General features: G+C 48.4%; 2 pseudogenes; both read left to right on the top strand.

Annotated features, from left to right (window-relative positions):
* Window positions 1-11,308: 11,308 nt before the first annotated feature.
* On the top strand, window positions 11,309-13,803 carry LOC146201071 (uncharacterized; annotated as a pseudogene).
* A 1,385-nt stretch (window positions 13,804-15,188) lies between these two features.
* Window positions 15,189-16,733, top strand: LOC146201070 (uncharacterized; annotated as a pseudogene).
* Window positions 16,734-19,804: the final 3,071 nt, after the last annotated feature.

Raw genomic sequence — 19,804 nt, 5'->3', positions numbered from 1 at the left:
TTCTAAAATATTAATATCGGTACACATTGCCGCGAAACCTTCAAAAGAGTATTTGTTGTTTTTTAACAGCCGCCGGCATACAGGCTTATCACTCTGATTCTGGACCGCGTATCAGTTCCGTGATCTTTGTTTGTTAATGCTCGATGTCGCGAGTCACACCTTTATCAGTTTTGTTGTAGCGCAAGATGCACAGAGATCTGTCTCGAAGGTTCCGGCCACTCGGGTGTCTTTCCACAATGTTCCAGCCCGTGCTGGTAGCTGTTTGTGACGTTATCTAGATTGTTAGGTGCAGCCTTTAAATTGAGCGTTGACGAGTGTGACGAGCATTCTTCGTTCGACGATCGACGAGCACGTTTGTTGCTATCGCCGCCGCTGAGTTGCTTAGTTCTTTTGCGGGCGCTAGTCAGCCCAATAAAGAGCTAATTTCGGTACCATCAAGCCTGTGTCTTCTTCTTGGTGTCAACGGGCTTGCCACCACTACGTGGCAATATTTTCATATTCCAACAAATGCACCATCTGAGAACATTACAAGCGAAGCTTGATTGGTTTCTAGTTAACGTCCCAAACAGACCCAGGCTATAACGACGCGCATAATAGAGGAACTATCCGTATATTGACACCGTTCTGCATTCTGGCTATGAATTTAACGAGTGGAAGTTACATTGTCATTGTAAAATGAATACAAGGCACTTTGTAACATGAGTCAATGTTTACCAGCGTATTTCAAGCTTACACAATATATGTGTTTAGAAACTCTTCAAACTTTCTGAAAAAGGTAATGCTGAGGATGAAAGACGTGACCGTCTGCAGAAATTTTGCTGTCAAGGTCGTATCCAAAAACACATAATGGTATGGGAAAGGGCGCTCATTTAAGCTGAAAGCAATGTGTCTTTGGCATAATACCCAAGCCGACTTTAAGTATATTTGCTTGAAATCTGTGTTTAAAATAAAATACAGGGTATTCTGAGGGAGCTGCGAATATATTTTGAGCACAATTTGTTTATTTTTTTATGTATCATTTTCTATACTTTGTATATCTACATGGGATGGGGTGGAATGGAGCGCATTTGGCCAGCACTCGCAGATTATGACTAGCAGCTTACCGGTATCGCTCAAGAGGAAAGTATACAACAGTTGCATCTTGCCTGTACTCACCTATGGGGCTGAAACGTGGAGGCTAACCAAGAGAGTTCTACTTAAGTTGAGGACAACCCAGAGGGCTATGGAACGAAAAATGGTAGGGGTAACATTAAGAGATAGAAAGCGTGCAGAGTGGGTCAAAGAAATAACTCAAGTTACTGACATTCTAGTAGAAATTAAGAAGAAGAAATGGACATGGGCAGGACATGTAGTGCGAAGAGAGGATAACCGATGGTCGCCGAGGATAACAAACTGGATTCCAAGGGAAGGAAAGCGTAGCAGGGGGCGGCAGAAAGTTAGGTGGGCGGATGACATCAATAAGTTCGCAGGGGTCAAATGGATGCAGCTAGTACAGAACCGGGTTAAGTGGAGAAATATGGGAGAGGCCTTCGCCCTGCAGTGGGTATAATCAGGCTGATGATGATGATGGTATACCTACATGTCATGCTACATTTGTCTACCTATGTATTGTTTCTTACCTCCTACAATATTGTTTTATACTTTTTGTGATATACACGTCCGCTGATGTATCCTACGTTTTGTTCGTCTTCCTGGTTGCTTTCGTGCACCAAACTGTGGCAGAATTGTATCGGTTTTGTTTTTGTATAAAGAAAAATAAATGTTCATTTCACAGAGCTCCTGGCATCTTTCCTGCACTACTGCTGTTTGGCAAAGGCTTTGTCGCAACTGCGTTGACGGCCAATCAGCAGTGATTGTGACCTAATTTTATATTTAATTGCTGAAAACAAATAGAAAAATAATACAGAATAATAATACATAACAGAAATATTGCGCCATCAGGGGACGGCAGTATGGCAAGCGCTTGCTAGCTTTCAAACTGCGCGCCATGGCGCAGCGCATTTCAGCATTCAAATTGCGCGCCTTTAACAGAAGCGGATGTGCGTCGAGCCCCAGCCGCTTGGTGCGCTACAGTCAATTCGGCCTCTGGGTCGTATGGAAGTGTCCGCTTTTTACCAATCCCTTTCTATATGACTGGGCTGTCGAGTCACGGCCGCACAGCTGATTTCGTTCACTCAAACTATGATTGAGAGCATGCACTACAATCGTGGCGCACGAATGCGTTAGTCTAGTGATATTTTTTTGTATTTCGCGGGCTTTCTTAAGAGCTGGGAAAAACGATACATGTGAGGCGTTCTTTATCGGAAATAAATGGAATGGAGGTTTTAGAAGGTGCTCTCAAACTTTACATATTGCCACCTAGCGTTGCCAGGTGGCGCATGACTGAGGTGTGAAAGGAGGACGAAGTTGAAGAGGACGACAAAGTGTCGCTCGCACGTTTGCGTCTGTGCTGCTGTGTTGTTGTGTCTGGGCTACCCCCTGCTATCATTGGTATCCTTAGTCACCGTGTACGTGACATTCTGGTGGAGCTACTGGGAAAAACGATCGCCTATGCAAGAATCTCCATCTACAAGACGTCGCGCCAGCCCTGTACCATTGGACACCCCCGTGCATCGCTCCAGTCGACGGCTCCAGGGACTGTCTCCGGAGTTTCAGCCATCACCCGCCGCCATGTCATCTAGTGCGCCTGCTCAGCAGGTAACGGGCGTCGCACCGGCCTGTAACTACACCTTGCAGGCCCCTCGGGTACCGAAGTCTTTCCATGGGGACCTTTTTGAGGATGTGGAGGACTGGCTCCTTCAGTTTGAACGTGTCGCTGCTTTCAACCAGTGGGACGATGCTGCCAAACTAAGGAACGTCTAATTCAGCCTTGAAGACGGCGCCCGTATCTGGTTCGAGAACCGAGAGCAATCGCCAACTTCCGTTTCTGCTATAGTGCGGGAGGAGGTGCGGCAGGCACTCAAGAGCCCTCTTTCGCCTGTAGTTCCGAGCCCGCCATTGCTGTCGGGGACTGACAATCGTCCCACATATGTGTAAGTTCTGCAGAGTCAGGCTCCCCCTTCACCACCGCCCATTCTCGCGTCACCTACAGTTCCGCTGCCCTCGGTGCAGCCAGTGCAGAACTTCGACAATCGTCCGCTGCCCCGACGCAAAGCCGACATTTGGCGCACGCCTGATCGCCGTCCGCTTTGCTTCCACTGCGGTGAACCAGGACATCTCTACCGGGATTGTCCGTATCGACGCTTCGGTCTCCACGGCTTCCGCATCGACTCGCCTCCTCCCCGTTTTGGTCAACGACCCCGAGTTATTGAGGAGTACCTGGCGAAGCAGCGTTCTTCATCTCGTTCGCAGCGTCAGCCCCGCTCCCCTTCGCCGAGGCGCTCCTCCTCGTTCACCCACGGTTCCTCGCGAGAGGACTAAGGCCGCTCGTCTAGCCCTCATCGGGAAAACTGAAAACAGCGACCTTCGGGGGCGAGGCCGCTGGTAGTCGCTGCGTTGAAGACCTCCTGTCGTCGCCGCTTCGATCCGACCGCGAGCTGCTGGTACCGTCACCTAGGGAAGCAAAAAGCGTTTCTCTGGACATTCCGGTTATTTTAGACGGTCGCACTACGGTCAATGCATTAGTGGACACCGGTGCCGATTATTCAATTTTGAGTGGTCGCGTGGCGACTGTTTTGAGGAAGGTGCTCACTGCTTGGCCAGGTGTGTACCTTCGTACCGCCGGCGGTCATATAGTTACTCCAAAGGAGATGTGCACGGCTCGCATTCAGATTAACGGACGTACGTTCGTCGTTAGTTGCGTCGTTTTAAGTGACTGCTCCCGTGACCTTATCCTCGGCATTGACTTTCTGCGGGAGTACGGAGCAGTTATCGACCTGCGAAATAGACTCGTCACGTTTTCGATGGGACAATCTACCGAACAAGATAGTAGCAGTCCTTGCAATACCGCACTTCGTGTTTCCGCTGAGAGCGTCTCGCTGCCGCCGCGAAGCAGTGCTCTTGTGGAAGTTACCTGTGACGATTTCCGTACCGATGATGCTGTAGCGGAGGCGAACCATACACTCCTGCTTGCTCATGGCATTTGCGCTCCCCGAAGTTTATTGTCGTTTCACAATGGCCGGGCTGCACTCCTTGTCACAAATTTTTCTAATGAGCACCGACACTTGTTCCCGGGGACTGCTATCGCTTTTGCTGACCATGTTGCGCACGATCCGGTCTGTTTTGCATCCACGGCAGTAGAAACTAACGAGCCATCTCTTGACAACATCAACATTAACTGTCACTTGTCAAAGGAGGAACGGCGGGCCTTAGAGCAACTGCTGCTAGACTTCAAGCACTGCTTTGCTTCTTCCTCGAAGGTTCGTCAAACGCCCATCACACAACATCGCATCATTACTTATGACGACGCTCGCCCAATACGACAGCAGCCTTATCGTGTGTCTGCCAAAGAACGAGAAGTGATCCAGACGCAGGTTCAGGAGATGCTGGATGATGGTGTTGTGCAGCCTTCACAAAGTCCGTGGTCTTCACCAGTATTCCTGGTCAAAAAGAAAGACGGCACTCTTCGATTTTGCGTCGACTATCGGAAATTGAATAATGTGACAAAGAAAGATGTATACCCGTTGCCGCGCATCGATGACTCACCGGACAGATTGCGACGTGCGAAGTATTTTTCATCTATTGATTTAAAAAGCGGCTATTGGCAAATCGAAGTAGACGAAAGAGACCGAGAAAAAACCGCATTTGTCACTCCAGATGGCCTATATGAATTCAAAGTACTCCCATTTGGATTGTGCTCTGCTCCAGCTACAAAGGATGATGGACACCGTCCTCACTGGCCTCAAGTGGCAGATCTGTCTTGTGTACTTGGACGACGTAGTTGTTTTTTTCGAAACATTTGATCAACACCTCGAACGCCTTCGAGCTGTCCTGGAAGCCCTCCGTTCTGCTGATCTCACGCTGAAGCCCCAGAAATGCCACTTCGGGTATACAGAACTCAAGTTCCTCGGCCATGTTGTAAGCGCTGATGGGGTGCGCCCGGATCCCGATAAGACTGCTGCCGTCGCACTATTTCCCGTTCCAGCTAATAAGAAGGCTGTTCAGCGCTTCCTCGGCCTGTGCGCATATTATCGGCGTTTAATTGCGGAGTTTTCTCAGATCGCAGAACCTCTGACGCGCCTTACAAGGAAGGACACCTCCTTTGTGTGGAACTCTGAGCAGCAGATGACCTTCTCTTTGCTTCGTGAGCGCCTTCAAACATCTCCTGTTCTGGCGCACTTCGATGAAGCGGCTGACACTGAGGTGCACACTGACGCCAGTAGTATCGGTCTTGGCGCGGTCCTTGTTCAGCATCAAGACGGGTTTGAGCGAGTAATAGCCTATGCTAGCCGCACTCTCTCTCGTGCCGAAATGAACTATTCCACCTCAGAAAAGGAATGCCTGGCGGTCGTATGGGCTACTATGAAGTTTCACCCCTATCTTTACGGCCGGCCATTTAAAGTCGTCACCGACCATCATTGTCTGTGCTGGCTGGCAAATCTGCGAGACCCATCTGGACGACTTGCACACTGGAGTTTACGGCTTCAGGAGTTTGACATAACCATTGTTTACAAGTCCGGCCGCAAACACGAAGACGCCGACACGCTGTCACGAGCACCCGTTGACACTGGCGATACTACAGCCGATGACGATAGCGGTTTTCTAGGAGCCCTCAGCGCATCTGAGCTCAGGGATCGACAAAGAGCTGATCCAGACATCCTTCCACTCATCGATTATCTGGAAGGGCGGGATACGACTCTGCCTCGACACCTTGGTTCCTTCTGCCTACGGCAAGGCGTCTTGTATAAAAGAAACTCCCAGGGCCAAGACAGAACTTACCTTCTGGTAGTGCCATGCGAGCTCCGTGAGGATATTTTCCTTGCTTGCCATGATGAACCAACGTCTGGTCATTTGGGTTGCTCACGGACTCTTGCTCAAGTGCGCAACATGTATTACTGGCCAGGACTCTCCGCAGCTGTGAAACGCTATGTACGAAGCTGTTGCGAATGCCAGCGCCGTAAAACACCGCCCCAGAAGCCTGCCGGATTTCTCAAGCCCGTTAAAGTACCCCGCATTCCGTTCGACCAAATTGGAATGGATCTCCTTGGCCCTTTCCCTTTGTCGCAGGCCGGAAACAAATGGATAGTAGTCGCTACTGACTACCTGACTCGATACGCTGAGACAAAGGCCATCCCTCATCCCACAGCTTCCGAAGTAGCAGTGTTTTTCATGCACAACATAGTCTTGCGGCATGGCGCCCCTTCCTACGTCATTACCGACAGAGGGACAGCTTTCACTTCACAGCTGATCGACCGCATATTTGAGCTGAGTTGCACGACCCATCGCAAGACCACAGCGTACCATCCACAAAGCAATGGCCTTACAGAAAGATTGAATAAGACGATTGCGGACATGTTGGCAATGTACGTCGATGTGCAGCACAAGACCTGGGACGAGGTGCTGCCGTACGTCACATTTGCGTATAATACAGCCTTACAAGAGACAACGCGCTTCACACCATTTCGACTTGTTTACGGACGCGAAGTTCAGAGCATGCTCGATTCCATGCTCCCGTGCCCAGATGATGACCAGCTATCCTCAGATGCCCAGCAATATGCCATCCGCGCTGAGGAAGCCAGTCAGCTCGCCCGTGTGCACATTGGGCAGCAGCAGACCACTGACGCGCACCGTTACAACCTCCGGCACCGCCAGGTTGACTACAAGCCTGGAGACCAAGTCTGGGTATGGACACCAGTTCGCCGTCCAGGCTTGTGAGAGAAACTCCTTTCCCGCTACTTCGGGCCGTACAAAGTGTTGCGCCGTGTGAGTGACCTCAGTTATCAAGTTATCCCAGACGGTGCCACACAACCAAAACGTCGAAAGCACAGCTCGGACATTGTGCACATTGTGCGACTGAAGCCGTACTACCACCGATAGCGTATGGCCACCCGCTGTGACCACTCTCTTGCTTTTCACACCATTTTTACCGGCAGTTCTCATTTTTTTCGGAAGGAGGGGGTAATGTCACCTAGCGTTGCCAGGTGGCGCATGACTGAGGTGTGAAAGGAGGACGAAGTTGAAGAGGACGACAAAGTGTCGCTTGCACGTTTGCGTCTGTGCTGCTGTGTTGTTGTGTCTGGGCTACCCCCTGCTATCATTGGTATCCTTAGTCACCGTGTACGTGACAATATCACATTCATTGCCTAAAGGCAAACGTAAAAATTAAAAAAGTTATTTTAATTGCTAATTAGTTAATTGCAAAATAAAAATTATTTTTGGTGCGCCAGATGGCTGTAAGCTGTATACAAGTGGTCTCTCTTGCCTGTAATATAAAATGTAGTTGCAAGTTAGCGCTTTGTCCTATGCATCACTCACGTCCCTGTCTTTTTTGTGCTTCAGGCTTCGCCAAAAATGAGCAAAATCTACCAACTAGCGCAAAGAAACAGCCTTACTGAACCATCCCCAGACCAACGGACTTACGGAGCGCCTCAACAAAACAATCTCAGATATGATTGCAATGTATGCACGTCAACGCCGTGCACCAGATCTGGGACACCATCCTTCGCGTATAACACGGCCGTCCAGGAGACAACCAGAGCTACCCCGTGCAAGCTTGTGTACGGCAGGGAGCCCGCGACGACGCTGGACGCAACGATGCCGCACGTTACCAACGAGGAGAACCTGGACGTCGCCGCCTAACTTCACCGTGCAGAGGAAGCCCGATGGCTTTTCCGGCTTCGCATGGAAGACCAGCAATACACTGACGCCCGACGATACAATTTGCGGCGACGCGACGCTGAGTACAGTCCGGGAGATCAAGTGTGGGTTAGGACGCCGATACGCCGTCGCGGACTGAGTGAAGATGTCTTGCGGCGGTCTTCGGTCCATACAAAGTCTTTCGATGCATCGGAAAGGTCGACTACGAGGTTATCCCCGATGGTCCCGCCACATCCCAAAGGCGCCGGGCGCGCCCAGAAGTCGTCCATGTTGTGCGCCTCATAATTTATTAAGCGCGTTAAAGTTATTTTAATATCGTGTGTTGTTCACCTTTCTGTGTTTATTTTGTTAGCATCGGTTCGGTGCCTTTTTAAGGGGGAGTAATGCCGCAAGCCAGTCAAATCTTTATTTCTTCTTTTTTTTTTCGACAGCCGTCGCAATGCGGACATCATTCTGATTCTAGCGCGCGTATCAATTCTGTGTTCTTTATTTGACCATGCTTGTTTCCGTCAGAAGCAGCTTTATCAGTTTCTTTGTCGCGCAAGATGCGACGAGATGTGTCTCGAAGATTCCGACCACTCACGTATGTTCCTGAAATGTTCTATGTTTTACTATTCACCGTTTGCAGCTTTATCGAGATATTTCATCGTCGCCTATAAATTGAGCGTTTGTCGGTATGACGGGGTTAGTAGATCGACCACCTCTGAGCACGATTGTTGCTATCGCTGCCGCCGAGTTCAGTTCTTTTGCGGGCGCAAGTCATCCCAAAAAATGGTTTATTTCTGTGAAGATCAAGTCTTCTCATTTGTTGCCGAGGTCTTGTCACCACTCCCTGACAATATTGCAGTGTATCGCAGAGACCACGAAAGCGTGCAAGAAGTGGTGAAAAGAAGCCGTAAATTTTTTTGATGCAATTTGCGGTGTGATAAGTAGGCTGATTTGTTTTGGGTTTTGGCATAAAAAGTGGCAAGCCTATTCGGTCGAATGGAGTAGGCAGACACCCAGGAAAGTACCTTGGCGTGCACGCCGCTAGACTTCTACAGAGAAAGCAAGGAATATTGGTCTCATGAAGTCGAGCAACTCAAAGCTCAGACATACAAATAGGATGGTCGCAACTTTTTCATGCTTGAAAGAGCTACGGTGTGCAACATGTTTTAATAGCGAGACTTTTTTATGTTCTGCAAGCGTTCACATTGCCAAGGATTTCCGTGCAAGAGTTGCAGAGAGGATTTGCAACTTTTATTTGGGCGTCAACATGGGAACGCACCAGCCGATGCAATCTGTTCCACACGGTGCAGAACGGTGGGCTATGTTTATCGCATTTATTTCTGAGAGAGGTAGTGCTTATAATTGGATACAGGTCAAGAAAAAGCGGAATCCACCTGTCAAAAGACCCCCCCCCCCCTCCCCTCTCCAGCCAATAGCTGCCGCTACACCACGACGTTATGGCCGACCGCTTTGCACTTACGACTAGCGCTTGGAACGTGGTTTCTTCGAGTGAGTCCGTGTTGGCAAATATTTCCTAAATGCTTCGTAATTTCCCGCAAACTTTATTCAATTCCGTCGATAGTGGTTTGCTCATCAGTGTACAGCAGGTAAAACTAAGAATTCTGATGGTGATTTTCAGCACTGTCATGTTTTCACGAAACCGCTTCTTTGTTCCACTACGGCTCCTCTTTCTCTCTTTCCACTTTCACTCCCATCTTCCTCCCTTCCCTTACGGCGCGGTTGCGGTGTCCACAGAAATCAAGTGAGACAGTTACCGTTACCGCGCCTTTCCCTTCCTATAAATAAATAAATAAATAAATCAGTTAAAGCGCCGGCTCGAACTTAATTCCTTTCTTCGCTCCTCCTCCAATGCAACCCCTGTGCGGTGGCAATCAGAGAGCCAGATCGGTGGCGTCGGATCTGTATATGTGCACCGCCCGAGCCGAAATTGCCGCTGCCGTTCGCCACTGCGAAATTATCTGGCAGTTCTTTCTGAGCCATGAGCGAGACGACCGGTGGAAGTCCTCCGTCTGTTGCTGCTGCTGCTAAACGAGCTGCCAGAGCAGAGGCCCAGCCATAGAGAAACATACTTACGTAAAGAGCGGACACTTCCATAGGGCACTGCGGCCGAGCAGCGCCAACGCCCCGAGCGGCTGGTCAGACCGTTAATTTCGTCCTCCGAGATTTTCGGCACGTGATTTGCTCTGTTTCAGTTTCGTTTTCGATAGAAATGCTTTCAATTCTGAGTTACCTTAAGTTGTTAAAATATTCAACTACATCGTCTAGAGTTGCACGCAAGTGCTTTAACGAAGCCATGCGTAAGGACGTATGAAAGTCGCGGATCGCAACCTCTTCACTGGAAATACCGGCTAGGTTCTCGCTGAAAATAAGCGTGGCTGACTTAGTTCATGCAGGTTAAAATAAAGTGATCAGAGCTGTTGTTATTTTAATCTTTTTTTTTTGCCGTTATTGAGCCGCTTTTCTCAGTGGCACACAAGGAGGCAGTGGTTCCATACAAAAAAGTTTATTTTTTTGTTTACATATTGAATGGCAGAGAAATACTGGATCACACACTTCATAAAATACATCACATTACAAAGAGAAACAAGATTGAAGGTATTGTGAAGCACGCGGAACAGCGTCACGATGAAGAAATTTCGCATACCGGCTGTGTTTTTCCTCTAAAACATCACCCGTGAGAACAACAGAAAAGGAGTTCTGAACTGGTAGACACAAGTAAGGAGGAAAAAATGCAGGCACAGCCCGTGCGGAATTTCTATAAATCAGCCTTGATCAGTAGGCTGTCCAGAAATTTGAACATACCACACTGAATCCACAATAGTAACCCAACTCTATGCTTATAATCATGATCGCAGACAAAATTGCCCTCTCCCCGTATGGCAAAGGTATTACAGGGCATCCACTGTTAGCGACTAAAAGCAGTAGATGTCGTCAAAATGCAGGCCCCGAACAGGCAGCAGCGCTTTTTAGACCCAAACGAGAATGCTTTAGCCATTATAAGGAATTCGGCATGTATAAATGATGCTTACGAAGCGGCAAAAGCCCATGCATTTTGCAAACACCCCGAAGTAAACACCACTCGGAAAACGATCCCAAATGCGCAACACACAGTTCTTGTACTGCCGAATAAAAGTTTGTGTTAAGATACATCTGAGCCACCGAAAAATTGTTTGTCTTAAAGCTGTCCTACAAAATTACGCAATCGAAGGAATGCACATGTTCTTCAAAAAAAAAAAAACACGACCCAAAAACATACAGTAACTGCACTTTAAAAATGCGACACGGCTCCTATTCTATGTTACACGTACAAAATAAGTTCACGTTGCGCAACAAACTACTTGCCAAAAGCGTTCTTAGCTCAAAAAAGAGCAAAATTATTTCTGCATACAAAAGGAAACAAGTTACCGGCCAAACGAGGTGACGCATTGAAAAGCACGGTGAGGTGGGCGTCACCGGCGGCACATGACCGGCTCAGCATCGACGTTTATATAGAAAGAGCAAGGAAAGCACAAAAGCATACGTTTTGATGTAAGCCGGTGTACGTATGATAAGCTATCTACCTTTGAGGTGGACTGGAAGCGAACGTCGCTACGCCGCCTCGCGGGTGGTCAGACCCTTACTTGCTCGGCCGCGAAAAGGCTCGAGTGTCCGCTCTTTACGTAAGCATGTTTCTCTATGGCCCAGCGCCGTCGCCCGTCGCCGCCAGAATCCAGAGGTGCGTGCCGCCGAAGCAGAAGCTTACCTTCGCCGCCGTCGAGATGATCCAGGAGTACGCGTCGCCGAAGCAGAGGCTAAGCGCCGCCGTCGAGAGCAACCAGCAGTAAGCGAGGCTGAAGCAGAAGCTCATCGCCGCCGCCGAGAAGACCCTGCCGTTCGCACCGCCGAAGCGGAGGCTCACCGCCGCCGTCGAGAGCAACCAGCAGTAAGCGAGGCTGAAGCAGAAGCTAATCGCCGTCGCTGAGAAGACTCTACCGTTCGCGCGGCCGAGGCCGAGGCCAAACTCAAACAAAGGCTCGCAAACAGTCAGGGTGCAACAAATGCTTTCCGGCGACAGTTTAGAGACAATCCGTTTGGAAGTGTGTGTTCAGTATGTGATCGGCTCTGGTTCCAAAATGACGTGAAACCGCTTCCGGATACGTGCCGTGAGAATCTCCGGTGTGCGTTTCCCAACTCGGACTTGTGTCAATTCAGACTGTGCTCTTCATGCATGCAATCTGTGCGGAAAGGTGACATTCCTCATTTTTTGACAACAAACGGTTACAAATATCGCTCGAGGCCAGCGCACCTTCCACAACTTAATGCGGTGAGTGTAAGACTCGTATCTCCGCGAATCCCATTCATGCAAGTGCGACGATTGATGCACGGCGGAGGCCAATATGGCATTAAGGGTCCAGTTGTGAACGTTTGCGTTGACGTGGACGAGATGGTTACATCGTTGCCCCGTGCCATCGAACAAGACCGCGCTCTCAATGTGCATCTGAAGCGGCGTATTCTCGCGAAGACGACGTACTTGGCGGGGGCAGTGAGAAAATGTGATTTGCTGCCGTGGCTCAAAATGCTTTGCGATAGCACACTACACAAGCACTGCAACATCAAGTGCGACTTTGCCCGTTTGGGTGATATCCCTGAAGTGGAAAAGCAGGACGAAATTGAGTCGCTCCCGGAATGCGCGGACCTCAACGATCCCATCCAGGCGGCCACAGCCATGACGTTGGCTCAGCACACCTTGATATGGGATGAAGACAAGTTTCTCGTCATTGCACCCGGTGAGGGAAAGAAGCCCTTGAGCATCCTTTACGACGAACATGCGGAGGAGCTCTCATTCCCACAGATTTACCTCGGTGAATCACGCCGAGTAGACGCCAGTGCCAAACCAACCGTCTTCACGCACGCCATAAGCGAGATCCGCAGGTCTGATCGTCGAGGTGCCACCCCACAGCGCGTACTGTACATGGCCATGAAAGTGTTTAGGCACCGAGTAGCCAGCGACATGTCTGTGGCCTTCCGCAACGTAAGAGCGGTGGAAACCCTAACGAAACAACAGCTACTCGACAAGGACGTCGTTCAGGAAGCGGTAGAACATGACATGGCTTTTATGCATGGCATACCCAATACCGTGCAGTACTGGGCCAGGCGCAAGAAAGACCTCTTTGCCATGATCCGCCAACTGGGTAAGCCTATGGCGTTCCTCACACTGTCTGCCTCGGAATTGCACTGGCCCGAGCTGTTAGTGTTGCTTCAGCGACTTCGTCTACAACCTGATGAGACTGCAGTTGCCGTAGAGGAAATGAACAGCATTTATCGTGCCCAGCTAGTAAATGACGATCCCGTAGTCTGTGTCATCTACTTCGACCGCCTGGTGCGCATCATTCTAAACATACTCCAGAATACCCGGATATCCCCCTTCAGACCATACGTAGTGGTCGACTACTTTAAACGCATCGAATTTCAGCATCGCGGGTCGGCACACGCGCACATTCTTCTCTGGCTTGATAATACCCCCAATGAGGAACTCTCCATGCACATGCCCCGAACTCTGGAAATGGCCACTACTCTGCTTTCGCTGGACACCACCTACTTGAAGCGGGAGCGCACGCAGGTACACCAACACACCCACACCTGCTACAAGCGCAACAGCACCAAGTGCCGCTTTAACGTCCCTTTCATGCCCATTGATGAACCCATGGTCGTAGTGCCTTTCCCGAGTGTGGAGAGTGAGGCGCAGAAGAAACACATCGAGATGCTCCAAATCAAGTACCAAGCCATGCACCAGGCTTTGGAAACGACCAACTATGATTCACTACAGCAGTTCTGGGAACATTACGGCATCACGGACAGGGAGCAGTACATTTCGGTTCTCCGAGCGGGTACACCTCGTCCCACCGTCATGCTACCCCGTACCGTGCAGCAAAAGCGGGTTAATTACTTTAACCCATGGGTGGCGTCCGTTCTAGATTCAAACATGGATCTTCAGATCGTGCTCGACACGTACGCGTGTGCTGCCTACGTGGTAGAGTATGTAAATAAGGCCAATTGAGGCATGTCCAATCTGAACCGTGCGGTGCAAGAAATTTTCAAGGATAAGGGGGACATGGATTACACGCAGGCACTGAGACACTTGGGCGTGAAGATGCTCAATGCGATCGAGCTCTCAGCACAGGAGGTCGCCTGGTGTTTGCTCAAGCAGGACATGTCGCAGGCCAATCGCAAAATTGTCTTTGTAAACACTGCCTGGCCTGAGGAAAGGACGCGCATCCGGAAGTCTAACGCTCAAATGGAGGAGGAACGCTTGGACGAATCTAGCACGGACGTTTGGAAAAGGACTATGATCGAGCGCTACGAAGACCGCGCGCCTGAATTGGAAGCCGTCACTCTGGCAGAGTTCGCTACAGACTACAACATCTACACCTGCAAGAAGAGAGTTTACCGAGTGATACTTCGCTACCGCGGTTACTCCATCGACGATCCAGTTAACTTCAAGAGAGAACATGTCCTACTCTTCTTCCCGTTTCGTAAGGAGGTGGACATCTTAGACCAAAATTGTTTCGAGCGGTTATACGAGGAAAACACTGACGTAATTCGGGAGCACAAATCACGCTACCAGAGTGATGTAAATATTGAAGACCTCCGTGCTGTTTGTAATTCCCTGATACGACCCAATAACGAGGAACGGGAGACGGCCTCTGAGATTTCCGACGTGACCGTGCACCCGGCAGCCGTGGAGAACGACGACTCTGATCTCCTAGACATTGGTGCAGTCGAGTCCAATGCCCCGTTTAAACAATGCCCCGCCGTGTGCACGCGCCAAGACGTCATGAGCAGAGATTAGTACCTGGACACCATGCGGAAGACAAATGATGAGCAGTACGAGATCGTCCGAGAAGTCCTACACCGACTGACAACTCCGGACTCTCCACCACTGCAAATATTCTTCACGGGAGTGGCTGGATGCGGCAAAACATTAGTACTGCGCCTGATCATGGACCTCTACAACAGGTACTGTAACCCTGCTGGCCCATGCAATCTAAACGCATATGAGGCTTGCGCTACAACAGGAAAGGCGGCGGTGGCACTAGGCGAAGTAACTGTGCACGCAGCGTTCAAGCTTAGCCTCAAGACAGCGGACTCAGGGACAACGAGTTGAACACCTTCCGCTATGCTTTCAGGAATGTCAGATGCGTGATTATCGACGAAGTTAGCATGATGTCTGCTGATATACTTCACAGAATCGACTCGCGGCAACGCTCCATCACCTGCAAATATCTGCAGCCCTTCGGAGGGTTGGACGTCATTCTCTGTGGGGACAGCTTCCCCCCGTTCGTGCAGCTGAGGTGTTCAAGCGCGTCAAAACAGACGACGTGTTTAACACAGAAATCGCGTGGCACCATCTCGCCTACTTCGCACTCATTAAAGTGGTACGACAAAACAATCTCTGGTTCTCCACGTTGCTTTCCAAAATTGGAGATGGTGTCGAATTAGACCCCGAGGAAATCGCACTTATCGAGAGTCGGTTCGTTCCACAGCAGGAAGCAGAAGCTTCTTGCCCCGGTGGCATACGCTTGTTCTACTCCAACAAGGAATCTGATTACTACAACACAACAAAGGCCATAGTAGCACAGGATAATGCTGTACCATGCGCGGCACAGGATACAATCGTTGGGTGTAGGTCAATGCAAGAGCAAACAGAGGACATGCGTAAGGTCGAAACGTTACCCAAGGCCGAAATAGGAAATTTGCCGGCAAATGTAATGCTGTGCGTTGGCAAGCCTTGCATGATCACCCTCAACGTGGATGTTTCCGATGGCCTTGTTAATGGATCGGTGGGAACACTGAAATGCATCGAAAACGACACCCATGGGAAACCGCTACGCATATGGTTGCAGTTCGGGGAGCTTGGCTCCAAACTTGCGATCGGAACCGTAGCGGCCGCAAAATCCCACCAGTTACGCAAGCTCAACAGAAACATTCAACCCAACTGGATACCGATTGAAAGGCGTACCGTCACCTGCGTTATCGACAAGAAGACGAAGGTATCGGTAAGAAGATGCCAGCTTCCCGTTGTGCAGGCGAGCGCCATTACTATTCATTAATCCCAGGGTGGCACATATGATGAAGTCGTGTACTCCTACGCCAAGAATCATCCACAGAAGTTGGTATACGTGGCACTGAGTCGCGCTACAGACATCAACGGACTCTACCTGACCAATGTTGACAACGACTTCACATTCTACCACGGAAAAGCCAATCCGGACAGAAAGCTAGCCGATGAATTTCGTCGGTTGCAGTCCCACAAACTTGACACCATCACCGCCAAGTGCCTCGCCATGACTGAACAGCCGCACTACTTATTGATCTCCGCTCTTAACGTACGCTCCCTTGCCGCACATGCCAAAGACGTACACCACGATCACATTCTGCGCCATTCTTCTGTACTTTGCTTTGCTGAAACCTGGATGGATCCCGAAGAGCCTCTCGAAATCACAGATTTCCTATACTGCTGTGGTGCTCGCAGAGACCACAACAGAGCGGCGGGAGTCGCTATCTACTTGCGCACAGGTCTCTCTGCAATACCAGTCGAAATGTTTGGCACGTCACATGAAATTGGCGAACTGTGCGCCGCAAAGTTGCCCAACGGCTTGCTGGTAGTAGCTGCCTACTTCGCCCCTACGGCAGTCACGAACGACGTCGTGCACTTCCTGCAACTCGCATTAACCGTCCATCGATCCACACCGATGTTAGTAGTGGGGGACTTTAATGTTGACATAAAGACAAACAGGAATTTCTTCACACTTATGCGGGAGAACATCCCGTTCCTCTCGCTCGTAACGCGTCCCACGGCTGTGACAACCTCGCGAGGCACTTGTATAGATCTCGTCTTTGAGAATCAAGCATTGGTGTACCAAGTCGAACATATATCTGTCTATTTCTCCGACCACAAAGCTTCCTTCATGACTGTCAAGAACTGTTAGTGGAGTCTTTGTTAAAGGAATACGTATGAAAAATAAAAAAAAAATTCTGTGATAGCGCATACATGTGTTGCTCGATTTCTTTGCCTCAATCTATCGAAAAGGTGAAACAGCTTATTTGCTGCGCTCAAATTTCGCATTAGGAAGTAACGTAATCGTCGGTAATTTTTTTCTGTTGTTTTTTTCGTGTGTGGAGCGATGTCACTGGCTGGATGGAATCTTTTAAGGCCGGTTTGTCGCTTTTTTCGTGACATGTATCCGACTATAGATTATTTTTCTTGCGGCAACATAAAGGTTTTTCTACGAACTGTTATCCAAGTGCGATTTTCGGAATCATTGCCTGATTATGTAATGCTGTCCATGTCTGCAGGCTGTAGTGGGCGGGTTAAGTGCTTTCCGACAAGATATTTCAGCGGTATCTTCAGCGGTAAAATTTTAAGATGAGTAGCCATTGTAACAAGGAAAACGATGCATAAATGTTTTTGCCAGTGCCTGATGTGCTTGATGTGTTTTGCCAGTGCCTGTTTATCGCAGCGCAAATCGTTTGAGTATAGAACGCGATGTGCTGAAAAGAGTAAATAAAAAGCCTGTGAAGCCTTCAGTGCGGTCTTTCCTTTTTCAGTTTCGTACTGGAACCCTTCCAGTGAAGCCATAGTCGCAGAGCAAAGGCCTTTTTGTACCTTGCTCAGTAGAATGTCTTTTTTGTAAAAATGTCGTAAACATTAACATTATTTTCTTGACTCTCACGACACGGGTTTCCTTAGGAATGCTTTGAAGCACATCCCGAAAAAAAAAAGGCGCTTTTAAGACCGTTTTGAATACGCTTCCTACCGTGTGCTGACGAGGATGATGTGCCCTATGACTTGTTAATTGTTTTTAATGCACAGTCTATCGCACACGCGAATGCATATCAGGCATAAACATATTGTTGTGCAACCCACTCATCAGTATTTCATTGATGGCGTCATCTATACACTGGAAATGTTTGGACAGCAAGCTGGTCAACCTGAGTAGCTATCTGTCCTAGATAAATGGGAAACCATTTATTTATTTATTCAATATACCTTACAGGCTCCTAAGACGGAGCATTGGGTAAGGGGGGAACATTTCATTTCATTTCGTTTATTTCATTTCATTTCGTTTATTTCACGTACTGAAAGCACATGAGGGGGCGAGAGAAAAAAGCTGCCTTGTCGACAGCTTGACAAGCTCGCGCCCCCTAATACATAGTGAAACACAAAAATGATTACAGGCTACGGCAAGATACAACATTATAAAGACAAAATGCAGCAAGAACATGTAAAAGAATAACACCCAATGGCAAACTATTTATTTCGTAAACAATTTATTGTGAAGAATTTTTCCAGCGTGTTCCAAAACGACGCCCGGTCAACTTCAGAGGCGATTGTGTCGGGAAGACTATTCCATAGTGAAATGGCTCGTGGGAGTACAGATGAATTGAATGCCAGCGTTTTGCCATAAATGCGCCGAAAGCTGAGATTATGATGTAGCCGCGATGATATGCGCAATGGAGCTTCAAGGGGAAAGGGGCATGGTCTCGGGCTATTAACATATTTCTGAAAGAGGCATAAAAGGGTGAGCTGTCGACGAAGTTCTAATGGCTGAAGTGAAATATCCTTTTCAATTACTGTAATGCTAGAGTTTGGTTTGCAATTGCCTGAAATGAAGCGAGCGGCTCTATTCTGTATAGATTATAGTTGGCAAGTTAAATACTTTTGATACGGTGACCATACTGCTGAAGCATATTCTAGCTGCAGACGGACGAAAGTTAGATAAAACAGGCTACGTACGGTGGGCGGAGATTGTGCAAATTACGGCGGAAATACCCTAGCGTCTTTGATGCTTTGCTACGAATGGTGGAAATGTGCAAGGACCACGATAGGTTAGGCGTGAAAGGAATACCTAGATATTTGTAAGATGAGGCCCGGGATACAACAGAGTCATTTAATACATAATTAAATTTGGATACGGTCTTCTTGCGGGTGAACGTCATAACCTTGCATATTTAACGTTAAGAGTCATTTGCCAGGCTTGACACCAGTTAGAAATCGTCAAGATCTGCCTGAAGAGCTAGATGATCGTCGGCGTTGTTAATCGTACGATTGATTATACAATCATCCGCAAAGAGCCTCAGTTGAGAAGGAATATTACAAGGCAAATAATTAATATATATAAAAAGAAGTAAAGGGCCGAGTACGCTGTCTTGCGGGACACCAGAAGTTACATAGGATAGGGGCGAGGAAAAGCCATTAACCCCAGTAAATTACTGACGCAGCGTTAAAAAGTTGCGGAGCAAAGAAAGCGTATGTTCATCTAGTCTAAGAGCGACTAGCTTTTCTATGAGGCGGCAATGGGCTACTTTTACTTTAAGGCTTTCGAAAAATCCAGAAAAAAACAACTATCTGTTTGCAGGCTATTATACATATTAAAGTGTATATCAGTAGAAAATTCCAATAAATGTATTCGCAAGAGCATCTCTTTCTAAATCCATGCTAATTAGCGAAGAAAAAGTGATTAGATTCCAGGTAACGGTAAATATGGGATGAAATTATATGTTTGAGTAATTTGCACGAAACGCACGTAAGCGAAATCGGTCGATAGTTGTCTGGTGAATGTTTGTTACCACACTTAAATACGGGGACTACCTTGGAGATTTTCCAATCCAAAAGTAGCTGACCAACGGATAATGACTGGCGAAAAATGTGACATAAAATGAGTCTGAAATTTAAAAGGCGTACTTTAAAAATTTTGAGTTGATGTTGTCGATGTCAGAAGATGTGGAAACTTTAAGGTTGCTAATGATACATGCAATTCCTTCTGCAGTAATGCCAATTGGTGTCATAAATGGATAATCAAGTTCGGCTACTATGGGCCCATTGGAATAGTCTTCCCTTGTAAAAACTTTTTTTTCATCGTGCACTGGGGAAGAAAGTGACTATTGCTTTTATTTTCATTTCAATGTATTTTTAGTTTTGTTTGTGCTGCCAAGTCGGTAACAAAGAAAAAAGCATTCGTGGCTGGGTAATCCATTCTGGTGGATCAGGGAGTGCTCG

The sequence above is a fragment of the Amblyomma maculatum genome, chromosome 2, assembly GCF_055883805.1.
Source record: "Amblyomma maculatum isolate TAMU_Amacu chromosome 2, ASM5588380v1, whole genome shotgun sequence".
NCBI lineage: Eukaryota > Metazoa > Arthropoda > Arachnida > Ixodida > Ixodidae > Amblyomma > Amblyomma maculatum.
Note: the sequence above shows the minus strand (reverse complement) of the source record. Positions and strands in the feature narration are given on the sequence as shown.